This window comes from Nyctereutes procyonoides, unplaced genomic scaffold, assembly GCF_905146905.1.
Source record: "Nyctereutes procyonoides isolate TBG_1078 unplaced genomic scaffold, NYPRO_anot_genome, whole genome shotgun sequence".
NCBI classification, from domain to species: Eukaryota; Metazoa; Chordata; class Mammalia; order Carnivora; family Canidae; genus Nyctereutes; species Nyctereutes procyonoides.
Genome location: NW_026575133.1, coordinates 31,265,578 through 31,292,481, shown reverse-complemented (window position 1 = coordinate 31,292,481; position 26,904 = coordinate 31,265,578). Strand labels below are relative to the sequence as shown.

Genomic DNA, 26,904 nt, shown 5'->3' with positions numbered 1-26,904 from the left:
TAAAGCTAGACATGATTGAGCTTAGTGAGGAAGGCACGCTGAGAGCGAAGACAGACTGAAAGCCACGCTTCTTGCACCAAACCATGAGCCAAGTGGTGAGCACAAAGGAAAAGTTCTTGAAGGAAATTAAACGTGCTATTCCAGTAAGCACACTAATGATAAGAAAGTGCAACAGCCTCATTGCTGATGTGGAGAAAGTTTTAATGGTCGGGATAGAAGATCAGACACCCACAACCTTCCCTTGAGCCAAAGCCTAATCCAGAGCAAGGTCTTGACCCTCTTCACGCCTATGGAGGCTGAGACAGGTGAGGAAGCTGCAGGAGAAGAGTCTGAAGCTAGCAGAGGTGGGTTCATGAGGCTTGAGGAGAGAAGCCATCTCCCTAACATCAAAGTGCAAGGTGATGTAGAAGCTGCAGCAAGTTCTCCAGAAGGTCTCGCAAGATGATTCATGAAGGCGGCTACACTAAGCCACAAATGTTCAGTGCAGATGCAACAGCCTTCTACTGGAAGTAGATGCCAACAGCCAGAAAGAGGTCCATGCCAGGCTTCAAAGCTTCGAAGAATAGGCTGACTCTCTTGTTAGGAGCTAACACAGCTGGTGACTTGAAGTTGAAGCCAATGCTCATCGAGCATTCTGAAAATCCTAGAGTCCTTAAGAATTATGCTTAAATCTACCCTGCCTGTTTCTATCAGTGGAACAACAAAGCCTGGGTGACATCACATCTGTTTACAACATGGCTTACTGAATATTTTAAGCCCACTGTTGAGTCCTACTGCACAGAAAAAAGGATTTCTTCCAAAACATTACTGCTCGTCGACAATGTACCTGGTCACACCCAACACTCTGAGGGAGATGTGCGAGATTTATGTGCTCATGCCTGCTAACACGTGTGTCCTGCAGCCCGTGGATCAAGGAGTCATTTTGACTTTCAAGTCTTATTGTTTAAAAAATATATTTCATAAGGCTACAGCTGCCATAAGATGATGAGTGCTCTGATGGATGGATGGGCATTGGAAGTTGAAGGATTCACCATTCTAGAGGACATTAAGAGCATTTGTGATTCATGGGAAGAGGTCAAAATATCAACATCAGAGGGAGTTTGGAAGGAGTTGATTCCAACCCTCCCGGATGCCTCTGAGGGATTAAGACTACAGTGAAGGAAGCCAGTGCAGAAGTGGTGGAAATAGCCAAAGAACTAGAATCAGAAGTGTAGCCTGAAGATGGGACTGAATTGCTACAATGTCATGATAAAACTTGAGTGGATGAAGAGTAGCTTCTTAAGGGTGAGCAAAGAAAGTGGTTTCTTGAGATGGAAACTTCTCCTGATGAGGACGTTGTGAAAATTGTCCAAATGACAACAAAGCGTTTACACTATTATGTAAACTTAGTTGATAAAGCAGAGTAGCAGGGTTTGAGAGGACTGACTCCAATTTTGAAAGAAGTTCTACTGTGAGTAAAATGCTATCAAGCAGCATCGCCTGCTATAGAGAACTCGTTCGTGAAAGGAAGAGATTAATAATCAGTGCAGCAAATTTCATTGCCGTCTTATTTTTAAGAAGTTGCCACCCCAACTTTTAGCAACCACCGCCTCGATCAGTCAGGAGCCATCAACATCGAGGCAGAAAGATGATCTATCAGTAGAAAGATTCTGACTCACTGAAAGTTCAGATGATGGTTAGCATTGTTTAGCAATTAAGTACTTTTTTCTTTTAAGATTTTTTTTTTTATTCATTCATGAGAGACACAGAGAGAGGGGCAGAGGCACAGGCAGAGGGAGGAGAAGCAGGCTCAAGGGAGGGAGCCTAATGTGGAAATCGATCCTGGGACTCCAGGATCATGCCCTCAGCCCAAGGCAGGCGCTAAACTGCTGAGCCACCCAGGGATCCCCAATTAAGTACTTTTTTTTAAAATTTTTTTAATTATTTATTTATGATAGTCATACAGAGAGAGAGAGGCAGAGACAAGGCAGAGGCATAGGCAGAGGGAGAAGCAGGCTCCATGCACCGGGAGCCCGACATGGGATTCGATCCCGGGTCTCCAGGATCGCGCCCTGGGCCAAAGGCAGGCACCAAACCGCTGCGCCACTCAGGGATCCCCCAATTAAGTACTTTTAATTAAGGCATGTGCATTGTTTTTTTAGACATAATATTACCACGACTTTATAGACCACAGTATAACGTAAATTTATATATGCACTGGGGAAATCTAAAAACTTATTTGACTCGCCTTATTGTGAAACTTGCTTTACTGTGGTGTTCTGGAACTGACCCTGCATATCTCCGAGGTGTGACTGTACCTGCTATGATCTCCAAAGGGAAGGCAGGGCTGACCTAAGCAGCTCTGGAAAGCAGTGTTTTGACTGGAAACTATCAGGCTCAGGACAAAAGGAACCATACACACCCTGCTCTGCAAAGTTGTTCCTCTCAGGAATTTTGAATTCTGAAATGGCTTTTCATGTACCCTGGAGTGGAACACATAGGACAGTGGTGTAGACAGAAGCAACCAGGGCCCTCCAGGGAAGAGAGGAAAGTGAGAGATAAGCAAGGAGAAAGACCAGAATGGACCATGCGCTCCTGGACTGGAGTCTGAAACATCAGTATGGACTTGTGTCTAGGATGATACAGACACAAACGGATAAGAACTAGTTAGAGGTATTTGGATATGCATGGGGTAGGACAGACACACATATCCCCTAGCACTGTCATCTGAGGGCCGCAGAAGCAACACCACCCAGTAGCGATGAGCACACTCAGGGCTCAGATCTTGGCTTCTAAATGCCATCCCCCAGAAGCAGCAGCTAGCACTACCTGAAGAAATGTCTGATTCTAGGGTTAGGGCAGGACAAACATAAAAGGAGCACGGAGCATCTTACAGTGCCAGGAAGTAAGGAAGTGCTCAAGAAGCAAAACGATAAGAACATGTCCAAGCAGTCCCAACGGCCAAATAGGAACAATGTGAACAAAAAAAATAACATAGGATGGAATTACAACCAAAAGTATAAAATAAATATGCAGGAGCCTCTACTGATGTAAATTCTTGAATAAACAAATGGGGAGAAGAGGTAAGTCCTCCTTACAGAAAAATTTCAAATGATTTAGGTAGCAATTTGCCCCCCCCCAAGGAAATGGAGCTTAATTCCCCTCCTGACTAAAGCTGGACTTAGTCACTTGCTTCCAAAGAACAGAGTCTGGACAGGGGGACAGTGACCTGACAGTGGAGAAACCTGGCACAGAGTACCCTGAAGTGTCAACATTAACATCACCAAAGGGAAGCCAGGTTGAAAGCATGTACCCTCTGCTCCGACGGGATGAGACGGGCGTTTCACCTGCATGGTGTTTCCTGCTCATGAAAAACCGAGGGAGATTCTAGAAAACACCAAATATTCTCAAAATTGCTAAGGTCATTAAAAAAACGAGGAAAATCTGAGAAACTGCGACAGACCAGAGTGAAGGAGGTGTGACAACCAAATGCAATATCACTGTTATTTCCTGAACTGGCTTCCAGAGGAGAAGAGGGACCAGTGCAAAAATCTAGAGAATCTAGATAAAGTTGGAGCTGAGGGAATGGTGGCGTGCCGGCGCTCATCTCTTAGAGTTGACAAGTGTCTATACTGCAGCGATGTAAGAGGTTGGCATCAAGGGAGATTGGGTGAAGGGTGCAAGGAAAGTCTCTGCACTATCTTTGCAACTTTTCTGTAAATCTAAAATTACTCCAAAATGAAGTTGTTGTTTTTTTTTTTAAAGCACAGGGGCGCCTAGCTGCTTTGGCCAGTACAGCATGCATCTCTTGATCTCGGCGTTGTGAGTTCAAGCCCCACACTGGGCATAGAGCTTACTTTAAAAAATGGAAAAAAAAACAACTAAAGGTATTATAAATGAATAAATGAATTAATGAACGAAGCAAGCAAACACAAGAGTGTGGGCATACCTGGGACTCCTTCCAAGGCTAGTTTTGATGAGAACCATTCCTATTTCTTTCCCTAATCAAAAGATAATTAGCAGATTCCCCACCAAGCCCCTCCTGGCCTCATCCGGTCTCCTCTTCTAGGTTTGTTGTCCCTTACTAAGCAGTCTTCACGCAAGACACTAGTTCTGCCATAATCCAATTATGCAACCAGTAAACCTTTTTTTTTTTTTAAGATTCTAATAATTAAATCAACTGTTGAAAATCAGTAGGTTGTGACAGCACATTGGACTAGACCATTCCTCTAGATCTTTGTAAATGGATGGCCAAGGTGGTTTCTGGGAAGATAGGTGCCTTACTCTGTTCAGGCTGTGCAAAGAAAATATCACAGGCTAGGTGGCTCATAAGCAACATTCATTCATTCATTCATCTATCTATCTATCTATCTATCTATCTATCTATCTATCTATTTATTTTAGCAACAGACATTTATTTCACATGGTTCTGGAGGCTGGAAGTCCAGAATGAGGGTGACAGCAGAGTCATGTCCTGGTGAGGGCCTCTTCTTGCTGCGTCCTCACATGATGGGAGGGCCATGCTAGCTCTCTGTGTCTCTTCTGTAAGGGCACTAACCGCATTCCCAGGGCCCACAACCTAATCACCTCCCGAAGGCCTACCTCCTAATACGTCCCCTTGAGGGCTAGGTTTCAACACATGAATCCAGGGGAGGGGGAGGGGCGCACACGTTGAGACCACGGCACTGGGGGCCAGTCCCCTCGTGATGCTTCACTGTCACACTGTGAGATCTCTGGCGATTTTGCTGGCACATCAAAATTTTGATGGATGCGAGAATTTTGATTTTGCTGGATGAGAGACCCAGGGGACAAATGAAGACAATTATATAACTGGCATTGTAGAATATTTTTTGAAAGACATAAAATGAAAACAAAAATTAAAAAAATCATTATAATAAGACATAAAATGTAAACTGCCTGATTGATTGCAAAGCCACACTTGGGCTATTTCTAGGGATGCCTGGGGGCTCAGTGGTTGAGTGTCTGCTTTTGGCTCAGGGCGTGATCTGGGGGTCCTGGGATCAAGTCCTGCATTGGGCTCCCTGCAGGGAGCCTGCTTCTCCCTCTGCCTGTGCCTTTGCCTCTTTCTGTGTGTCTCCCATGAATAAATAAATAAAATCTTTAAAAATAGATAGATGATAGATAGATAGATAGATAGATAGATAGATAGATAGCATAAAATACAAACCGCCTGATTGCAAATCACACTTGGGCTATTTCTAAAATGTGTGACTTTGAGCAAGTCACTTGAAGTCGAGCGTCCATTTCCTTGTTTGTGAAATGAGAGCATCAAACACCTGCTGAAAGCATATACCCAGGTCAGACCAATGGGTCTGGGTTTATAGAGAAAGGCCAGAGCTGTCCTCCGCAGGCAAGAGGATTCCAAGAACTCACTGCAGACATACACCCCTTTGTACGACATACAGAGGTCAGCCACCTAAGAATCATGGTCTTTCTTTCCTTAGGTGGGGAGGGGCAGAGGCAGAGGAAGGGAAGCTTAAGCAGACTCCGTACCTGACACGGGGCTCACTCTCACCACCATGACATCATGACCTGAGCTGAAATCAAGAGTCAGACACAACTGCCTGAGCCCCCAGGTACCTCGTAAGGGTAAAAATCCATACAAACCCTTCCAGATTTCTGTACCTGATGCTGCAGTTCTGGCTTCCAGACCACTTGCCGACTCTTGAACTTGGCTGTGCAAGACCCTTGTCTTGTAACAGCAGGTGAACACAACACAACAGCAGGCAATGTCCAGGACCCTGCATCACTGGGCCGTGATGCCTGAACGGGCGAGTGTCTGTACCAGCACTGCAGCAATGGAGGGAAGAGGTTTCTCCTGAGAAGGTTCAGATGGAGAGTCTTTGATGGAACTACTGCCTGGAGAGCCAAACAGCCACACAGAGGGTGCAGAGACACCCAGAGACTGGCCACTGCCACCGTTCTGCGTGAATGATCACCCCGAGGGCCAGGCCAAGAGCCAAGGGGAAGGAAGACACAGTCCCTGGACTGTGCTGGGGCGGATTCTTCCGGAGAACTGACACCAAAGCCAAGTGGGAGCAGGAAAAGACACCCCAGCCACTCTTTCCACCCAGCCCCAGTCTCCTGCTGGCCTGTCCTTGGTGGAACCCAACTGGAAAGCAGCCAGTGAGGGAAGGGGTCCCAGGAGATGCCCTCTGCAGGGGCCAACCTGTGGCCAGCGAGGGCAGAAAAAGGAGGAGGACCGCAGGCTGCCAGGGGTTCACGAGCCGTGGCCAGTGGAGGCCCCCCTGTGATGTTATCAGAGCAAATGGGTACAATGTGCACGTCAGAAGACAAGAGGGCTCCTCGCAGTGTGCTGCGGTCTCAGGAGAAACTTTATTTGCTTCTTCAAATGTTTCTCTACTTTCCAACCTCTCATACATTTATCATATTGTACAGCCAGAGGAAATAGAGAACCTCAGATGTATTAGAAAAGACACATTTACAGAGACTTTGATAGAACCCCATGAAATTCAACATGGCTGAATGTCCATTCAACTGACACATCCACACACCCACACCCACACCCACACGGACACACACGCCTCCCAAGCGCCGGACAACCAAGGCGAGGAGACCGCGATCGCCCACTGGGGCCTGCGGCCTGGGGAGCTGTGCTCTAACTCAGATGCTTGGCCACCCCGCAAACATTAGCACCGACGGGTCCATCGCAAAGCTTGAACTGCACGTGACTGGCCTGGCTCATGACCTTCTTCCACTTTTCACATGTGAGATGATTCATGAAATAAAATCTGAGCAAAAATACCATCCTCCTCTATCGCGGAAACGTGTTTTCCTTCCGCCTTCATCACTGGCCGAAGGACGGCGTTTTCCTCCAACGCTTACCTGGTTAACACGAGCGAGGACCACCTGCTCGCTGGTGCGGGTGGGAAGGGCAGCCACGAGCGGAGCCGCCTCCCGTGCCCCGGGCCCACCGGCGCAGTCACAGCTGCGGAGGGCCAGCCAGGAGTCACAGAGTCACTGGAACCATCACATTATTAAAAAGATATACATCGTGACGCTAAGTTTATAACATCCCCATAATTTTGGCGGAAGTTTATGACACGAACACTCTCTAAGCCCTGAACAAATGTCTCCCTGGTTACACATTGTCAGGGAGTGCACAGTTGCTCCGCTTGAAGATAGATATTTGCTTCAGAAAGTTCCCTACAGAGGTGATAGATGACCAAGGTCCCCATCACCCTCGCCACAGGGAATGCGTCCTAAATCAAAGCCCTCAACTCGGCCTGCCCACACGCTCCTCCCTGGCCCCGTTCCATCAGGAAGGCTCTCGAAGACCTATAAATGCTCCCGCTGAGCGGTGATGGCCACCAATCCCAGCCGGGGGGAAACACTCTGCCCTCGTTTGCATGGACAGCTCTTCAACCAACGACACACAGCCCTACCTCACAGCCCTCACACCAGGTGCTGAAGTCCCAACTGACCACAGATGACCCCCCAGGGCCCCAGGCCGACAGGTCAGCAGGAGCCACGCGCGTGTGCAACGGACACCCGTCCCTTCTCGGTTGGGCTGTCTGCATCGTACGGCGTTCGTTTCCTATCTCGCTCCAGACTCCACTGCGGCACATCTTGCTCTCCGGGACTCTTGTTAAGGATGCAAACCGACATGAGGCCCCAAGAGTGACCTGTGGGTCATGCTTCAAGCAATCAACTGTATTTTGTCCCATTGGCCGGGATGGATTCATCACGTCCCAGCTGTGTGACCTCTAGCAAGTAACAGCACTTCCCCCTGCCTCAGTGTCCTCACCTGTGGAGAGCGGCTCCTGCCAGAGCCCCTCCATGGGCAGTCGTGAGGCTGAGCCCAGCACCCAGTGCCCAGCGAGTCCTGGGAACCACCAGCTCTCACTGCTGCTGCTTCCAGCCTCAGGCTCAGGCATGACCCAAGCCCCCCCACGAGGCAGGCAGGTGCCTAGAGGCCCGAGACTGTCACGGGAGCTGCCCCAACTCTATTGACACTGCCTGGTGACCTGGGACAAGCCGCCTACCCCATATGGGCCTCTGATCCCTCATCTCCCCCAAATTGGGCATTTGGATCCAATTATTTCTGAGGTTCCCTTCAGCTTCCACATTTTGATGATAGATAGATAGAGCAGGTCTTCTGTTTTTGTCTCCAAATCCACCTTATTTAGGAAAAATAAAACTTTTCTGCAAAGAAGGGTGAAATCCAGGTGCCACAACTCTTCTGCAGGCAACGTCATGGGCTCAGGGTCAGAAGGAGACCCCAGCACACCAGGGCTGGCCACTGCTTCCCCACCCGTGAGGGGCCTGCGGGTCACACGGAAGTCCTGGTGCAGGGAAGGCACAAACCTTCGCGAGTGACTGTGGTTTTGGCCACTTTCCTACAAAACACCAGGACGCTCACCCAGGGAAGGACCCTCCAAGAAGGCTCTCAGAGCAAAGAAGCTCCAAGTCCAAGACGGTCAGGGCACTAGAACCTGGCCGGGTGTTCAAGGAGACAGGAGCACAGGGCAGGGGCCACCGTGCAGCAGTGTCCTGTTGGGTCCCAGGGAGCCACCGGAGGAGCCAGTGAAGACTGCTGTGGCCCCGGGTGAGCTGAGAGCAGCAGTGCTGAAGGGTCACGCACCTGGCCGCCGGACTCGTTGTCCGCTTGCTGGCTCCGGACAAGCACGGTGAGGCATGCGGGCTCCTGGGGCCCTGGGGACTGCGGGGCGTCGTGACCGTCCGTGGTGGCTCCACACCATGAAACACAGCGGAAGCCCCTTCCCGGGGGCCGAGCGCCCTGGCAGCGTGAGTGGCCTCCGCAGTAACGGCCACGTCCGGTGGCAGGTGACCGGAGGGGACAGCCTCTGGGGCCTGAGCAGTCGGCAGACGCCCCCCACTTGGGGGGACAGAGCCTGCACCTCCGCGCGGGGAGCCCGCCGGGGCCACGGGAGCACAGCTCACACTCCACAGTCCGACCCAGGTGGCCCGGCCGTCCCACGCCCAGTCCTTCCCAGGTACCAGCTGGGTGCACTGCGGTTTAACTCTGCTCTGACCCGATCCTGTCTCCCTGGGGACACCCACAGGTCAAGGGCTCGGTCCCACGGGGCCGGCCCTCCCCACCCAGGCGCCCCGGGCTTCTCCTGGCGCCTGCAGGCCACAGCTTCCCACGACCCCCTCCTCAGCTCCCACGATTTGTTGGAGCCGGTCACCACCTCAGGGAAACACTGTACCTACTAGATTACTGGTTTATTATGATAAAGGACACAACTCAGGAGGAACGAAAGGACGGCCCGGCCACCTGACCCATTCTGGCCACTTCCTCCGAAGCCCCGACACGGGAGACGAGGCTCTGCGGGCCGTGAAGACGACCCCAACACTGGGTTTAATGCTCTGTCTTGAACTTGTTTCACGCCGTCATCTTGCACTGGGCCCCACAAATTACAGAACCAGTCCTGACTTAATAACGGTACCGCCTGGTGGGCAGGGCGGCAGGGCGGGCGGTGTCCCGGCGGGGGCACCCAAAGTCCCTGCAGGTTTCTGCTTGGTTTCTGGTCCTTGAGGTCAGAGATCCTACATCGAGAAAGAACATAACCAGGTCCCGCCTATCCCTGGCGCCACGTCTAACTCAGGCCCACACGAAGGTCTGCTCTGTGTCCCTCAGAGCAAACCGAAGGCAAACATGGCTCCTCAGAAACCCAGAATGACCCCATGACCCCGCAATTCCACCCTTCGGTATCTGCCCCAAAGGACAGAAAGCAGGGACTCGAAGGGATGTGTGCACACCCAGGTTCAGAGCAGCGTTATTCACGGGAGTCAAAAGGTGGAAGCAACCCCGGTGTCGGCGGACAGACGAGGAGATGAACCGTGGTCCTTCTGCACAGGCAATTCTGTTCAGCGTTAACCAGGAAGCAAAGTCTGACACCTGCTGCAAAACGATGTAGAGTCGTCGAAATGCAGGAGGATGCGGGGTGGGGCGCAGGGGGAGGGGACGAGGGCTTAGGGTCTCGTGGGGCAGGTGACACGATTCTGGAGACAGATGGTGGTGGCAGGTGCACACGCTGTGAATGCATCGCAGGCCACTGAATGGCACACCACGAAACAGTTGAATTTGTTTGTTAGTGGTTGAATTTTACATCATACGTGTTTTACCAAATTTTACTTTAAAAGAAAGAACCAGGGATCCCTGGGTGGCGCAGCGGTTTAGCGCCTGCCTTTGGCCCAGGGCGTGATCCTGGGGACCTGGGATCGAGTCCCACATCGGGCTCCCGGTGCATGGAGCCTGCTTCTCCCTCCTCCTGTGTCTCTGTCTCTCTCCCTCTCTCTGTGACTATCATAAATAAATAAATAAATCTTAAAAGAAAAAAATAAAAATAAAAATAAAAGAAAGAACCACAAAACACAGAAGGCAGGCCAGTGGGAGGAGGAAAAGCAGGCGACGTCAGGGAACGTGCAGACCACAGAGAAGCACCAGGTTCCCACAGGGGTCCCCAGGCAGCCAAAGGGAGATCTGGGCAATGGGCACCCCCAGGGAACCGCAGGAGCCCCCCGAGGGTAGCGCTGGTGCTGGACAACAGCCACGCAAGAAAGCTCAAGGCCAGGCACAACCGCATCAGTCCCAAGGTGACGGGCTCGGAACAGCCACCAGCAAGGGTCTAGAGCCAGATGGTCACTCCGGGAGCAGGGGTCTCTGTCCGCCTCCCTGCCACCTGCAGAAAGCACCTCCACGGCGACAGTCCTCACCTGGTTCCCAGCACCCTGCACCCCACAGCTCTCCACAACACGCCAGAAAACAGCCCCTACTGTGGCTATGTTTGCACAAGTTTTAAAACTTGCAACTTCATTACGGAAAATTGTGAAGCATGCAGGAAACTGGAAGTTATTAGCAGCCTCGCCACCCAGAAACGAGCACTCCCACACATCCTGGCGCCTAACTCACACTTCCAGACTGAAGGAGACCAGAGCAGGCCCCCCCGGCACAGGCCCCTGTGCAAAAAGGACGCCGACCCTCCGGGCTGCTCCCTGAAAACAGGAGGTGACGCTCCCACCCGTGGACGGTGCCCTCCCTGGAGCAGGAATGAAGCTGCTCTTACCACAGAGACAGGAAACGCGGGTAGGAAATCCGTACAAACGAACCCGTCCCTCGTCGCGACGCCCTTCACACAGACCCCTCTTTGCGGCCCACTCGTCACCCACTCACGGCTTCTCTGTCTAAAAGGCATGAAAGCAAAAAAAAATAAAAATAAAAATAAATAAAAGGCATGAAAGCTTCCCGCTCTGGTCCCTCTGGGGGCTTGCTCTCCTGGGGAGCCTCCCACGTCCACGCGGCGGTCCCGTCCGTGCTTCTCCCATGCATCTGCCCGTCTCACTTTATGTCGGGCTCAGCCCGAGGCTCAAAGGCTAGAGAAGGGTTCCTCCTCCACCTCAGACACACACGCGTCCGGAGAAGCATCCACACGTGTGCGCGGACACACACACATGCACCTGTCCACACACACAGGTGTGTTGCACTTCTCATCTTTAACAAAAATAAAAATCTCTCGGGCACCTGGGTGGCTGGGTCGGTTACGCCGTCTGGTCCGGGGTCCCGGGATCCAGTCCTGCATCGGGCTCCCTGCTCAGCGAGGCGCCTGCTTCTTCCTCTGCCTCTGCCCCGACTCCTGCTTGCGTTCTCTCTAACAAGTAAATAGAACCCTTAAAAAAAAAAAAAAAGTCAAAAAATTAAAGTTACCGTGTCTGCTCTTTCCATGCCTTTAAAAACCTCACCCGTTAGCAGCATCTCCCGTATGACTCACTCTTCCTTTGAATGATGTATCGTGGCGAGTGGAGAAGAGGCCCTTGTGTGGCTCAAGAGCGCTTCATTTGGACTGATCCGTCCGGCGGCGCTGTGGACGCTGCAGGCCGTGGGCGCCCGGGGCTGGGCAAGGCGCATGCTCAGCACCTTCCCACCTGGCCAATCCCTAGACCCAGGGGTTGCACAAGCTCCTCGGCGCCCGTGGCTAAAGGGTGCTCCGGTTTACACTCTACAGGGGTCAAGCGACAACCCCTACCGGGAAATCAACTTTGACTTGATTAAATTTGCTAAACAAATGGTATGATTTTGCTACAAACGTGGAGCCGATGTTTAGTACAAACGCCCCTGGGGAGGTGCCTCTGCACCTGCAAACACGCCCCACGGCTGCACCCAGGCCAGGCCGGGGAGGACACAGGGTGCCGTCCGCCTCCCCGGCCCCCTCCGCCCACTGAGGACCGCAGCTGGTTTGCAGGGAGCAGCTGCGAGCAGGGCAGGCCCGGGGCCCCGGCCCTCGGGGGCACATCAAAGGCCCCACCCCTGGCCTGCCCCTGCTGGTGTGGATGGCACTGATTTTGTGTCAGAAGTTAGCTGACCCCGGGAACACATCATTAAGGAGCTTCGCCTGCAGCGTCCACTCACGGTCCTCGCGGGGCTGTGAGCACCTCGGGGCAGCAGGAGAGCGGGGCTCCCAGCGCCACGGCCCCCGCCAAACCGTCATCCTCGGGGGCCTCGGGATCGCCCCGCGGCTGACTTGCTCGGGCCAGCCGCCCTCTGCCCGCTGCGCGTGGGCCTAACCTCCGTGGCCCTCCTGGCGTGAGCATGGCCGGGGGAAGGACACGAGCACAGGAGTGGCGGGAGGCGACGGCCGTACCCCACAGGGACGCGGCGGCCACCGCCCAGCACTGGGGACACGCCGGGAACGCGGCTGCCACCTGCTGCAGGCCCCGGCTCCGTGCACGTCCTGCTGTGTCCGAGGACCCGCTCCAGGCCTGCCACAGAGCCGGAGCCGCGTGCCCTCCCCGGGCACCCACCCCCCTGCGGACCCAAGTCCAGCTAGGAGTGAGCAGGTGACAGAGCCCCTCCTCCCCCAGCTGCTGCCAGGGGTCCCCTCCCGCGTCCCACGGGGCACATGCAGGAAGCCGCCCGTGCCCGCCGCTCCTGGGGGCCCCTGTTCCACCTGAGCCCCATTCGAGTCTGTGGGAACCACTCCGGACGCTGACTCCCTGACCCCAGAGGATGTCACCCCCTGGCACACCAGAGGAGGTGCATCCAGGGAAACGGGCTCCCACTGCAGCCTCCCCGGCTTTGGGGCAAATTTTCAGACAGAAAGATCGACTGTTCCAGAAGCCCCGGCAGGACTGGCTCATTTACTCCGCTGGTGAATATTCACTCTGAGTCCTTAAGCATGTGTCTGCGACTTGGGCAGCTAGGTTCCCAGCCGCGAGGCGGGGGGCAGAGGCCCAGGGCAGCCGTGAGCCCCGACGGCGCGGCCGGGCCTGCAGGTCAGGGGCACCAAGCCATTGCCCTGTTCACCAGTGCGGGGCTCCCGTGGCCCGGCTGGAACCGGGGGGGCAGGGTGGCCGCAGCTGCCACACCCCTGAGCGCCCCGTCCCTGAAGGCCGGCCCGGCTCTTCTCTGCGAGTAGGAAAGTGACGTGACCATGAGGAAACCACGGGGGCCGGAGGGGCTGCGGGAGGCGTGGGTCCCCAGGTGGGGAGCAGGCACAGCAGGCCCGGGGCCAGGGCCCGAGCAAACATTTCATTTCTCACCATAAGCAAGGTTCAGGACTTCTGCATTCTGCTCATCTGTACACCACACAGTCATAAAATACTATTTTTAATATGTTTTTATGGAGGAAGGCCCATGAAGGCCAAAACGCCCTGGACGGGGGAGGTCATAACCTGCCCCCCAGAAGGGCCGGAGGACCTGGGGCGAAAGGCAGGGCAGGGGCGGGGAGGGGCCTCGGGCAGAGGGAGAGGCCACAGCCAAGATGAGCAGGGGCGGGGGCTCAGCACAGACTGGGTAGGCCCCAGGACCAGATGCCTCCTCGGGTGGCAGGTGGCACCCGGCGTGGGAGGCACAGGGTGAAGGGGAAATGAGCCCCCCAGGGGCAGAAGTGCCAGCGCCAGGCAGGCAGGGACAGGTCAGAGCAGCCCACCAATGTGGGGTAGGGGGTGAGCTCCACCCTCCTCCCACCTCACCGAGGGTCCCCAGGGACCCCGTGCAGCAAACCCACCAACCTTGCCCTCACATCGGCCCCACAACTGATTTACTCACACACACCGGCTAGCCAGCTCTGCACTGCCACCAGGGCCATCTCCCCGAGAGCCCCCATCCTGCCCCCACCCCGCCAGCCCTGCCAGGCCCCACGCTGCCTCAGCAGCCACCTCCCAGGGAGATGTCTCCGCAGTAAAGCCCCTCAGCTCAGCCCCTCGCAGCCAGATGGGGCAAATACCTCTGGGGGGGGCCCCGACCCTGCCACACCCAAGGTCAAACCTGCCCCAGTGACAGGAAGCAGGGCACAGGCGTGGACCTGCCTCTGTGGGCGTCTGGGGTCCTCACTGCTGATGGACGCCCTCAAACAGTGGCCCCCAGAGTCAGGCCTCTCCCGCCCCTGCACTCGCATGCACAGCCCCAGTGACCTTCCAGACTCTGCTGAAGCCCGTCTCCTTTCTATGTTTCAACCATAAAGCCACCGCCGGCCCCCACCCCACACGCCGGGTGTCCACTCAGAGCCCACGATTCCACATGCATCTTGGGTGACGTGGTGGGTTGTGTGCTGCCCTCAAAAGAGGTGTCCACACCCCAGCGCCCAGGACCTGGGAATGTGACCTCATTTGGAAATAGGCTCTTTGCAGATGTAAGGTAAGGACATCATCCTGGGTTATCTGCGTGGTCCTTGAATCCAACGACAAGTGTCCTTTACAGACATAGAGAGGATGTCCACATGTAGATAGAGGCACGTGACACTGCCAAGGAGCTCAGGGGCCACAGTCTCCCCCAACCCCTGAAGCTGGAAGAGGCAGGAAGGATCCCTGGCAGCTTCTAGAGGGAGCACGGCCCTGCCTCACCTTGACTTCCAACGTCTGGCCTCCGGAATGCGAGAGGATCTATCCGGGTTGAGCAGTTTGTGGTCCCTCGTGGCGACTACCCCGGGCAGCTGACACAGCTGGCAACCACGCAGCGTGACTCGTGGGCTGCAAAGAGCTGCTCCTACTCCTGCCCTGACGAGCACGTCCGGGGAAAGAAATACACACGAGGCGGGGGGGGGGGGGGGAAACTGTACTGAGCCACGAGGGGAAGTGTTGGCAGTTCCGGGAGCAACCGTGGCGTAAGTCAGGGAAAAGGGGGGGGGGGGCATAAAAGCAAAGGGATTTGAAATCTCAACCGCTATGGAGTAAAGGACCAGAGCCTCCCCCGGAGAGGCTGGCGCGGAGTATTCAGAATTGCTCATTCCGAGGAAGGGCTTCCAGAGCACTGGGACAGGGTTTTAGTACAGCTTTGCCGACCAGCCAGCACTGGGCAGACGGCCCCAAATCACCCAGGGTGCACAGGCCCGTTGTGGGGAATCCAGGAGGGGCTGGGGGAGGAGAGGCAGGGGCCCCAGGGCGCAGTGGCTCTGTTCCCTGGAGTGACCTCCGCTGGCCAGAGACCAGGGGCGGCGCCTTGACCTGAACACTCCCCTCTGGGACACACACAGTCCTCGGGGACTCTGGTTGGTGTCCGGCTCTTTTGCCTTTTCACAGCAACACAGTTTCTGGTGCGGTGTTTTGTTTTGTTTTTTTTTTTTAATGTGAATGATTTCAAACAAAAGCAACGATGAAATATACATGAACGTTACCATGCATGGCTTTTTAGCTAGAAAAATTTCCTCATAGTTAGAATAACTGCTTCAAAGGGTTGTATAGCTGGGAGCCATTTGATTAGGTTAACACGGGAGAAACAACATTTGCAGAAAGCACAAATCCGATAACCACGTCTGGACCAGGGAAAGCAATGTATTAATCAACAAACAAATGAGACGCCATATTCCTGGACGCCTACCTGAAGTTACAGACGTGTGCACAAAACGAGGCGGTGGCCGCAGTGTGCCGGAACCAGGCCCTTGGCCCCAAGCCCGGCTGAACACGGCTGCGCCCAGGGGTACGGATGCCCCCCGCCTCCCGCACACAGTTCTGAGGGACGGGATGCTCTGAGGCCTCTGGTGTGGCTGCATCTCTGCCTGGCACCTCCCTGAGCCCTGGCCCGCCCTCCGGCACTACGGACGGACGTCCTTCCAAGAGCCACAGATGAAAATCCCCTGCACAAAAGCCTTTGTCTCGGAGTCTGCTTCCTGGGAACTGGCCCGGTCCTGGCTTAACACCCTCCTGTCCCCATTTCAAGAATTACATTTCCTCTTCAGTCTCCTCGAGAAATCTGAACTCTCCCATCTTATTTTCAGACTGTGCTACTTCTACTTCCTTGGGTGTGCCTTTTCCCATGTGGGTTCTCCTGACTTTCTCAGGGTTATGAGTTTGGGATTTTTTTAAGATTTTTTTTAAGCTAATTTCTACACCCAACGTGGGGCTCGCTCTCACAACCCGAGATCAAGAGTCATGCGCTCTACCTGCTGAGCCAGCCAGGTACCCCTGGGCTATGGGTTTCTTACGGTGATTTGTCATTTTTGTTTGCAACTTTTCCCATGGACATTATCAGATTTTGCAATTGCCTCAGCCTGGCCCTACACGCTGCAGGGTTAAAGCAGATTTTGCAATAAGGATTTGGGGCTGGAAAAGCCTTGTTCTCACCACTCCATCTGGTCCCCACCTCTCCTGGACCTCCCTCCAGTCTCCTCACCTCCTCCCCCTGGCCTTTCCTCCAGTCCTGGGCCTGGGAGCTTTCCTCTTGAACGTGGCCTCTTCTGTTCATGTATTTATGCATTTGCAATTTGCTTATCAGGGTATTATGCTGAGTGAAATAAGTCAATCGGAGAAGGACAAACATTATATGGTCTCATTCATTTGGGGAATATAAAAAATAGTGAAAGGGAATAAAGGGGAAAGGAGGAAAAATTAGTGGGAAATATCAGAAAGGGAGACAGAACATGAGAGACTCCTAACTCTGGGAAACGAACTAGGGGTGGTGGAAGGGGAGGAGGGCGGGGGGTGGGGGTGACTGGGGGATGGGCACTGAGGGGGGCACTTGACGGGATGAGCACTGGGTGTTATTCTGTATGTTGGCAAATTGAACACCGATAAAAAATAAATTTATAAAAAAAGAAAGAAAAATAAACTATATTTTAGGTTTGAAAAATAAATAAATACAATAAATCTGCCTTCTCTACATTGTTTTTATTAGTCTACGTCCACCCTCTGAAGCCACCTAGAAAAGATGCCTTTCTTCTGATATCTTACCAATCAATAGGTGGTCACTGATGGTGGTTCCCGTGCTTTTTCAGCCTGAACATCCCTGTGCTGCCCAAAACACAGTTCTGGGAACTTCTACTCCCTAGAAATCCTTCCCTGGATGCACTCCCATGTGCCAATTAATATTTAATTCTCTTAATAAAATTTTCTTAATATAACTCTCCCCATTTTATTTTGCCATTGACGAGTCTACTTAGATTCCTAATTTCACGCCAGAATCCTTCTGTGCCCAAAGAGTTATGCACCCACAGCCCAGCAATCCTCCCCAGGACATCCCTGATAGATGGCCAGCCTGCCCTTCCCGGAATATTCTAGACACGGAGAACACAGAGTCACCAGCCAGTTCTCAGACCGCTGGGCAGACACTGGACATGTCGGTTCTTTCACTGAGTCCAAATCTCCCTTCAAAAAAGATGAATGTACAAGGACGGCAGCGGCAAGGCTGAGAACGGGGGCAGGCCAGACACCGGAACACCCACGACGTCAGGGAGGGATTAGAGACGAAACCTGTAAATGCTGACTTTGTGTGTCTAGTGGCACAGACTGTCCAGGACACACTGCTGTGGTGGGGCTGCGGGAGGGGGCAGGGTCATGAGCATTAACTGGCTTTAACACGTAGATAAATAAAAGCGTATACGTGCGTCCACATATGTAAATATGTAGGCGAAAACACCCGGATGGTTGCTGCCAGCAGCTGCCAGTGGCTCCCCGTCGGGAGGAGACTAGAAAGGCACAGGGCAGAGCACGAAGCAGGTTTTCTGTTTGTCTTATGACTAAATACTTCTAGATTGTTCGAACTTGTCCCGCGAACATACACAACTCGCGTTATTTACAAAGAAAAAGGAAAACCTATTTTCCAAGGCCGGGTGCAAATGAAAAATAGTTCTCCCCGCCCACGTGAGTATTTGCTGTCTGCAGACCCACGCTAAGAGCACCACGGGCCCGTGCTCGCCGCGCTTCAAAGTAAGCCTGTCACCACCTCCTTTAACCGAAGAAAAGGCAGATGCAGAGAGAGGTCAAGTAATTTTCTCAGGCCGCACAGCAAGGACAGCGCCGGCCGGGGTGATCACCTTGGGGTCCAACCCAGAGCCCGCGCACCCACCCCCTGCCCTGCCAAGGGCTTCTTCAGCCTGAACTTGAGCAGACGATGCTTGAGCACAGGAGGCAGTGTCCAGCAGCTGCCCCCTCCTTCATGGGGTGGCCCCAACACCCTGGCTGGTGAGCCATGAAGGCCAAGGTGACGAGCTCTCACTCGCCTTTGCTCATGAAATCGGCAGAAAAGACTCAATAAACTCACGTTCTAGAATGTTCTAAAGAGCATTCCATATACACAGTCGTATATCTTATGTGTTAAAGCCCAGTATCGGGAATCCTTGCTGTTCCTGAGTCTGGGATGTGTAAGTTCCGTGGCTTGGATCAAGATCCTTAAATTCTCTGTGTCCGTTTCCTTTACCTTTCAGACAAAAATACCTCACGGGCTGCTCTGAGGATTAAGTGAGAATCACAAGGACGGGAAGACGTAGCAGCGTTGGCCACACGTAAACGCTGAAGGCCTCAGCCTAGGTGTTCACGCTCTATCATAGTTGCGCCTCGACTGCCTGGCTGGGGGGCAGGTGTCTATGCCTCAGGGATGGGGCCGCTGCTGAGCGACACACCGGGACCTGACACCCCCAGCCCTGAGAGCAGCCCCCGCCTGCCCCACGGCCTCCACTGGCTCTGAATGTTCCATCGAGAAGCTTCCTCCTGTTGGTAAACACCTGCCATGTCTGCTGTGCCCGCCCACCTGCCCTGGGAAGATCAACCCTGCGGGACACCAGATCCCCGGCCCAGTCCTTGCGGAGGCGAGGCGCAGGGAGCAGCCGTGTGGGGTCCTGCAGAGCCACGCAGCATCCACGAGGCTCCTCCTCAGGTGAGCGGGTCTGCGTAGAACACGCCTGATGACCCTTACAAATGCCGGCGAGCTGAGTTAATGAACAGAATGAAAGGAACGGTGGAAACAAAACGAGCTCACGCCACTCTCCACGGCAGCAGCCAGAGGAAAACAAAGCCCTTCAAAATTCTAAGACGCGAGCAGACCTATTTATCCGTGTCTCATTAAATACCCTGTTCCTTTGGAAAATAAATTCCCGTAATTCTTTCCCCGATTAGACCAATAAGCTACTACTTTAGTGTTTTTTTGTTTGTTTGTTTGTTTGTTGCTAAAAAGTTTTCCCAATCCCTCCGCACTCGCAGCTCTGAAACCAAACACCTACAGTTAGAAGCTTAACTAGGCAGGGACGAGGGTCTTAATTCCTTGGTCCTCTGTCCTTTCCCTTGGCCTCCATCCGGCCGCCTCCTTGCCCGGTCCTCGTCCAGCACCATGGACGGGGGTGGACCCGACCTGGGGTGAGGCCACGCTCTGACCAGCGGGTGGCCAGGGACAGCCCTGGAACAGGAGTGAGTCCCACTGGGAAGATGGGACAAACACATTTCGCCCAAAGGGACCCCCTTCTTGTCAATGCACAGGCTGCCTCACCACACCCCACTCCCACCCATGGGCCCCACAGACTCAGGGAAGCCCATGGTTGAGGGGAAAAGTTGGGGCCTTGGGCTCAGACCCACAGACCTGGGCTCAAATCATCCCACACATCCTGTACCCGTCCTTACCTCTCTGAACCCGTGTCCTGCCTGCAAATGGGGTCTCAGTCGCTAGTCAGCTTTGCTGTGAGGCTCTGGTGCAGGGAAAGAGCCTGGCTCGGTGCCCTGAGCGCTCCAGGCCTGAGGCAGCCCTTTACCGAGGCTGTGTGCCGCCGGAGGAGGCAGACGAGAAGGGTCCCGCGTGCAGACCTGAGCCCCATCCTGGATGCGTCCTTACCCTGGGCCGTCAACAGAGAAAAATGGATTAACCTGTGTTTGATGAGGATGCTTTCTTACTTGCCAACTGTGATGCATCTTTCCAATATACTAACGCCCCTAATGAAGATGTGCACAAGATTAACACACGCAATTAGAAAAGAGAGCCTTTTTGTCTCCTTCGATACAGAATCAGCTTTTTATTGCACAATCTATAATATCTTCACATTTTCAAAGTCAAGGAACACAGAAAGGGGAACTCAGCATGCCAGAGTGTATCACGTATAATTATCTTTGGAGGAAAATGAAAACAAACACATGAGATAAATCTCACTGCCCATTGAATAGTGAAAGCCCACAAGAAACGGAAAAACGTCCATAAGTTTGGGTTCACAACAAGCACCCTTGTAAATCGGCTTCATGCACCCTTTGTGACCTTCAAGAATGTGGTGAAGTATCCTGGGCAGTATTTTTGACATGAAATAACAGCATTTAAGGAATCCGTAATATCAGATTCTCAACGGGTTTTCATAGGCTTGGCTGCCAAGGTCAGAAGACAGGCAGCGGGGAACACTGCACTCGGCCGGCCGCAGTCCTGTGGGTGGGGAGGGGTCGGAGGGCACCGGACACCAGCCAGGAGCCGCAGGCTGCCCAACAGGCTGTGCCCATGACCACCCAGCTTCAAAGAGAGGACGCCTCCCGCCTGTGCATTGCCCACCGTGGCCAGAGGATGGAGGACACTGCCTCCCTGACCACGAAGGAGGCCATCGTCCACCCGAACCGTGGGCCGAACCGACGATGCTGGGCTTTCTGGCCCCTGCAGCCGGACAGAGATCCTTTGCCAGCCACCATCTCCAAGACAGCTTGGCGCAGAGAGCTGCTGCCCAAGCACGGGGGTGCCCCTGGGCCTCGTGGGGGACACAAGAGGGCACAGCACCCACCAGCCAACTCAAGGGTCACAGTGGGCACTTAGGGACCCCCCAGCCCCTCAGAGCACCAGGCATGAAACACAGGGCCACACCTGCAAGAGTTACTGTGTTATCAGCCTGACACCTGCAAGTCCCCCACCACCACCACCACCTACAGGGAAGGGAGGAGGTAGAGTGGGGAGGGCAGGGGGAGGGGGAAAGAGAAGGGAGAGTGGAGGGTGGGAGGGGGTGAGAGATCAGAGGTAGAAGGGAGAGGGCAAGGGAGGAGAAAAGAGGGAGGGAGGGGGAGGGAGGGGGAGGGAGGGAGGGCGGGCAGGTCGGGCCTTCGGGCACTGGGGCTTACAGAGAGAAACTATTCCTTGTGCAATTCTTAGAACAAGAGCATTAAAAATAACCTGTGGGAATTATTCTGACTTCAGGAAGCTCTCTTAAAAGGCTACTTCCTCTCTTGGGAGGGTAAGATCCTTTCTTATGTTAAAATCTGGAGAAGACAAGAAAGCAGGTCTGTGGGTTCTCGAGGGAAGGAGGCGGATTGTAGACACTGGGAGAAGCCCGGAGGCCGTGTCCCTGGATCATTAGCCACCAGCAGAAGGGGATCATGTGTTAGCTTTGGGGGCGGGGGGGGGGGGGGCGGGGGCGCTCAGGCCCTGGGGCGCCCCCTCCCCAGCCACAGGGACCCCGGAGCAGCAGCCAACTGTACACTTAGGAGGGGAAGACAGTAAATTTCATGAGGTGTTCATTTTGCCATAAGAACGTAGATAAATAGGTCTTTGAAAGCTTTAGGGGTGAGTGGAGCCCCGGCCACCCCGCTGCGGGCCCCAAGGAGGCGCTCACTCCTCCTGCCTCACGGGACTTCCCTCTGTGGCTTCCCTAGGTCGGGCCCTCACCTCCACGTCTTCTCTCTCGGGGACACTGGTGTCTCCCACTAAAAGGCAAAGGTGGCCCCCAGGCCCCGTGGTCCTCTCCTCTCCCCGGGGACCCCACCCGGCCTGCAGCCAGACGGAGCAGGTGCCGCGGCGGCGACAGGACCCAAAAATACAGCTCAGCAAGGAGGCTTGGGAGACCAGTCTTTCCTCCCCCATCCCCCCACCCCACCCCACCCCATGCCCCCGATCCCCCGCCGGGACCTGTCAGCGGGCCCCCACCCCGTCCTTCCTCCAGGACACCAGGCCGCCCTCGCTCAGGGCTCCGGGTGGGAAGAGGGCCCTGTCCCGGGCAGCCCCCAGCCTCTGGGCCCCCTGGCTGCCCCCAAACAGCCCAGGGCCGACCTAGCTCTCCATGTCCGACACCTGCTCCGTACTCCGGGGCTGCTCGCAGTCAGCCTCCCTCTGCGTGGGGTCCCCTCCCCGGGTGCTAGAGCCCCATATGGTGTGCCCGGTACCTCCAGGCCCTCCTTGGGGACACAGGGGGGCTTCCAGCACGTCCCCCTCCCTCAGCTGCCCCAGAGCTTGCAGGGCCCCCACTCCCCAGGGTCTCATCCCGAGGAAGAGCTCCCACGTCACATGTGCCCTGTTCTGCCCCGACGTGGGAAACGAGGCAGAGGGACACGGAGCTGCAATTCCATGTCCTTACAACGCACGGCCTGGCGGGCACCAGGGGGCGGAGGGGGCATCCTGGGAGGCTCCCAGCGTCCTAACACAGGTGCCTCGCTGGGCGGACGCACCGCCTTGGCTGGACAACGGCCGGCCCAGGTCCAGTGGGCCTCCTGCAGCTCAGGGACGTCCTGCCGGGACGCCGCCCACCCCAAGGCCCTGATGGGCCGCTCCTCCCAATCCCGGCAGCTCCCCCGGCCCAGGGGTCCCGCCTCCCGCTTTACAAAACCACTTTGTGCACCAAGAAGACTCCAGAACTCTTCCCCGCCGCCGGCCCCGGGCCCCACCAGCAACACTACCCCCGGCACCACGTCCAGCCCTACGTGTCCTGTCCCGGCCCTCACTGCACGGCCGCGTCCATGACCTGCGGCCCAGAGGGGAGGCCCGGCCTGAGGGGCAGAAGCCGGGTTCTCTGCCCCAGAATCAGAGGCCCCACATCCTCAAGGACCCCATCCCGAATCTCAGGTCCTCTGCCCCTGCCCCCGGGGCCCGGGGCTCCAGCTGCTGCCAAGGTCGTCCCTGGGGACCACCTGCCCTCAAGTCCTCACATCCCCACATTCCCCCAGCGCCACCTGCTGCCGCCTCCTCCATCCACCAGGGCAGCATGACCTGGGTCAGGCCAGGCTCCTCCAGAGCCAGAGGCGGGTCCTCATGGCCCACCCCACATCTCACTTCAGAGGCCACCCCCGGGGACGTGGAGAGTCCGTCCTGACCCGGACACCAGTGTGTAGGAGGTTTCCTAGGGACCCTCTGAGCAGGACCCCCCAGGGGAGGGGAGCAGAACAGGGGTGGGGGGCAAGGTTAGGCCCCCCTGGGGAGCTCTGACACTGGGATGCCCTCCAGGGGGGCACCCGGGCCTGATGCTCCCACCTGACCCCCGGGGAAGGGCATGACCTGGGGCGTGCGGAGGGCAACTCTCCGGTTGGCTGCTGAGGGGCTGCCGTCAGCCCAGCCCTCCCACGGCTGAAGCCCTCCTCCCCCAGCAGGAGCTGGGCTCACCATGCATCTCCTAGGAGGGGTGGCCCTAGGACATGTCACCCACACAAGGAGCCACCTTGGGGAGCGGACAGGAGGCCTTAGTAATGGTGCAGGGGGGTGACGTGAGATGAGCCAGGGGACACGTGGCCACCCCATCACAGTGACCTCACCCCGGGGCTCCATCAGAGCAACCACACTCAGTGCCCAGAGCCCTTCCTCAGTGTCTGTCTTTACCTCCCAGCCTCGCAGCCTCACTCCGAGAAACAGGGGCAGAGGTCACGCTCAGAGGTCACGCCCAGAGGTCACGCCAGCAGCCAGGATGCCTTTGCCCCAGGAGCCCCCCCACCCCTGACCCCGCACGTCCCCCGGCACCGGACAGGCAGCCTCGCCTCCTACCTGGGGCTGATGAGCAAGTTCACTGAGGGCTCACGTGCAAAGCTGACCAGGGTCCCCTCAAAAAATAATTTTTCTATTTTTTAAATTGTAAAATATGCATAACATAAAAGGTACCGTTTTGGCCAATTTTGCAGGACACAGTTCAGTGGCACCAGATACGTCACACTGCTGTGCAGCCATCAGCACCGTCCACCCGCAGGACGGGCTCACCTTCCCAACCGAAGCTCTGTCCCCGTTAACCACGAGCGCCCGTCACCCCGACGCCACCGTCCACTCCCTGTCTACGTGGCGACGATGGAATCCTGCCGCACTTGCCCTGGGACCGGCTGATTTCCGCCTCGTGTCCCCCGTGGTGGGGCCCGTGTCCCCCGTCCCTCCCGACACTAGACAATCCTGCACTGCACGTGGGCACGGGGGGCTCAAAAACAGAAGCCGGGCCTCGGCCGGTCTGCGGGTCACGGTCTCCGGGGAGGGGTCTCCTCCTCCCGTCTTGCGAGCCACCGTGTCCTCCAGGCCACTCTGCCAGCAGCTTCCAAACTAATAAAAGCAAAGGGAGTTTTAGATTGCTCCTAATGAAATTACGGGACTTGTGATGCTCGCTTGCAGGAAGAGTTAATTCTGAAATACGGCGCTAATCTGTGCTCTTCCTTTCCAGGGGAACGGCATGGCTCCGGCCCGGCTGGGCTCACATGCCCCTCCTGCCCCCGCCAGGGTCCCTCCCGCAGGGGACCAGCTGCCCGGCTGCAGGGGGTGGCAAACGCTCTTCCTCTCAAGTGGAAGAAGCCCCCGTGCCCCCCGCCCCCTGGCACCCAGCTCCACCGTAGCCCTGGGAGCATCCTGGGACCCTGAGGCCGCGGCGCAGGGCAGGGGAGGGCCCTGTCCCCAGGGACACAGAGGCTGTGAGGGGCCTCAACCCCAGGACACCTGCTCCTTGCGGCCCCGAACATCCTGCCTGCGCCTCAGTTGCTCAGCACATTACATGCTTTTGGCTCATCCCCCTAACTCATTTTCAGGGGTCCCCCCACACGGGCTGCCCGCACCGCACTGCGCAGGCCCGAGCAGCCCCTCTGGGCTCAGTATGTGCAGGGGCCACTGAAGAGCGAGGCTGGCCTTATCCGGCGACCCCTGCCCAGCAGCCGAGCCCCTGGCTCCCTCGCCCCCTCACCAGGACCCCCACCCAACACCACCCTCTGCCCACTGCCCTCAGGGACCTGGGCACCGCACCACTGCCCTTCCACCCTGGGCCCAGAGCCCCATTCCGTCCCTGCCGCGCTTGTCTCTGCCTGGGACCACCCCCACCCCGCCCCAAGCCCTGGTCTGCCCACCCCCACCCCCCCACCCCCCCTACCCCCCACCCCCGTGCTCCTGCTCAGCCTGCACCCCCTTCACTCCAGCGCACAGCTCTCCTCCCACAGCCCGGACTCTCCCCCAGCACACTGCCTCCCTGTGGGTGACTCCAAAGCCTGGGCCGGGGACGGGGGGAGCAGGGAAGGGGGCCTCCTCCACACCCCTTCCTGCCAGAGGCAGGGAGCAGGACATCCCCACCCTTTCCCTGGGGAGCCTCATGCCCGGGGTTCAGGGGGCGACCTCCCTCTACCCCCATCCCAGTGTCGGCCCCTCCTGCAGTCCCACCACCACCTGGGGAGACCGTGGGGCTCTATGCACCCCCCCAGCCGGGGAGGAACCCATTGGGGGGCAGTGGTCTCATCTCCCTCTCCCAGTCCACCTTCCAACTCCCCACCCACTTCCCCACCACCCCCAGTCCCCCAAACCAGGCTTTGTTCTGACCGGAACCCCATCTACCCTCCAGCTGGCGGGCTCCGCCCAGGGAGCAGAGGAGGCTGCTGTCCCCAGCACAGGAGTCCCCGGGAGGCGGGAGGGGGCCACTGAAGTCAGACACCTCTGGAAGGCAGGAGGGAGGTGCTGGGAGAGGTAAACAGGATTAACACCCCAGAACGGCTGCGTGCTGATATGCAAATATCTCGGAAGCTGACAGGCCTGGAGGCCACAGCAACTAAAACCTGATTAAAGTCCCTGATTCCACCCTCCGGCCGTCCCTGTAAATCCTCGGAGCCCAGCCTCTGACTTCTAACAGCTCTACGGTCTGAGTCCGGGGAAAGGCAGGGGCGCTGTAGAGAGCCAGCTTCGAGAACGCGGCCCCCCTTGCTCTGGACGAAGCCCTCGGAGCTGGGCAGGGAGGCCAGGACCCAACCCGGACGCGGGTCCCACAGCCGGGACGCCTCCCGTCACCCAGGCTGCCGGAAACACGGAGTAAAAGTTAGAGGGTGTGTTGAGCAGCGACCGGGTGACCACGTGAAGGTTCACGCCAGGTCCAGGGAGGTGCGTCCCTACCCAGTGGGCGTGGCCGCTCATGGCCCGATGCCTTTTAGCTCCGCCGCGTGTGTCATGCACGTACCTGGACGTCAGGACACCCAGTCGCTCTCTCCGCGTCCTGCGGCCCGGACCGCCCGAGAGCCGCAGCAAGCCCGGGAGGGAGGAGAGACGTTGCTAGGACCATCCAGGTGTCCCAGAAAACCTGCAGGTGAGACTCCCCCACCCCACGTGCAGCCCGAGGACAAAACGGGACACGCTTCTCCGGGGATCCACGGCCGCAGGAGGCACAATCGCGACCGGCCACCCAACCGCTGTCCTTCTTCCAATAGGTCTTGATCCACGTTTGGAATCAGGTATTCCCGTGTTTGCACAGGAAGCCAAACGTGCTCCCCGGGAACCTGTCAGCGAGCAGCTGGCGTCGATCTGTGTGGGGCCGCTGGTGCTTCCGAGAAGGACGTCCCGCGCCCGGGCTCCGAGGGCGGCCGAGCACCTGGCACCTTCTCCGCGGCGTCCGCTCGGCGCGACAGACGCAAACGTCAGGTCATCAGTGTTCATGGAGGAACTGGAGGCGTCACCATCTCTTTCCCTACAGAATTGTCTTCCGGGTCGAGGGTCTCAGCCATAAACCCTAAAAAGAAATCAGTTTTTACCTCCTAATAAAAGACGCTTGGTCCCTAGAGAAG

General features: G+C 56.2%; 1 long non-coding RNA gene across 1 annotated transcript in view; it reads right to left on the bottom strand.

Annotated features, from left to right (window-relative positions):
- The window catches only part of LOC129493969 (uncharacterized), a 56,215-nt gene that overhangs the window by 27,846 nt on the left and 1,465 nt on the right, over window positions 1-26,904 (bottom strand). Inside the window, exons 2-5 of the long non-coding RNA XR_008661252.1 lie at window positions 26,304-26,849; window positions 19,807-20,015; window positions 11,510-11,655; window positions 11,055-11,172 (exon numbers count right to left, since the gene is read on the bottom strand). This is a non-coding gene — a long non-coding RNA (uncharacterized LOC129493969). The remainder of the gene's footprint in view (window positions 1-11,054; window positions 11,173-11,509; window positions 11,656-19,806; window positions 20,016-26,303; window positions 26,850-26,904) is intronic.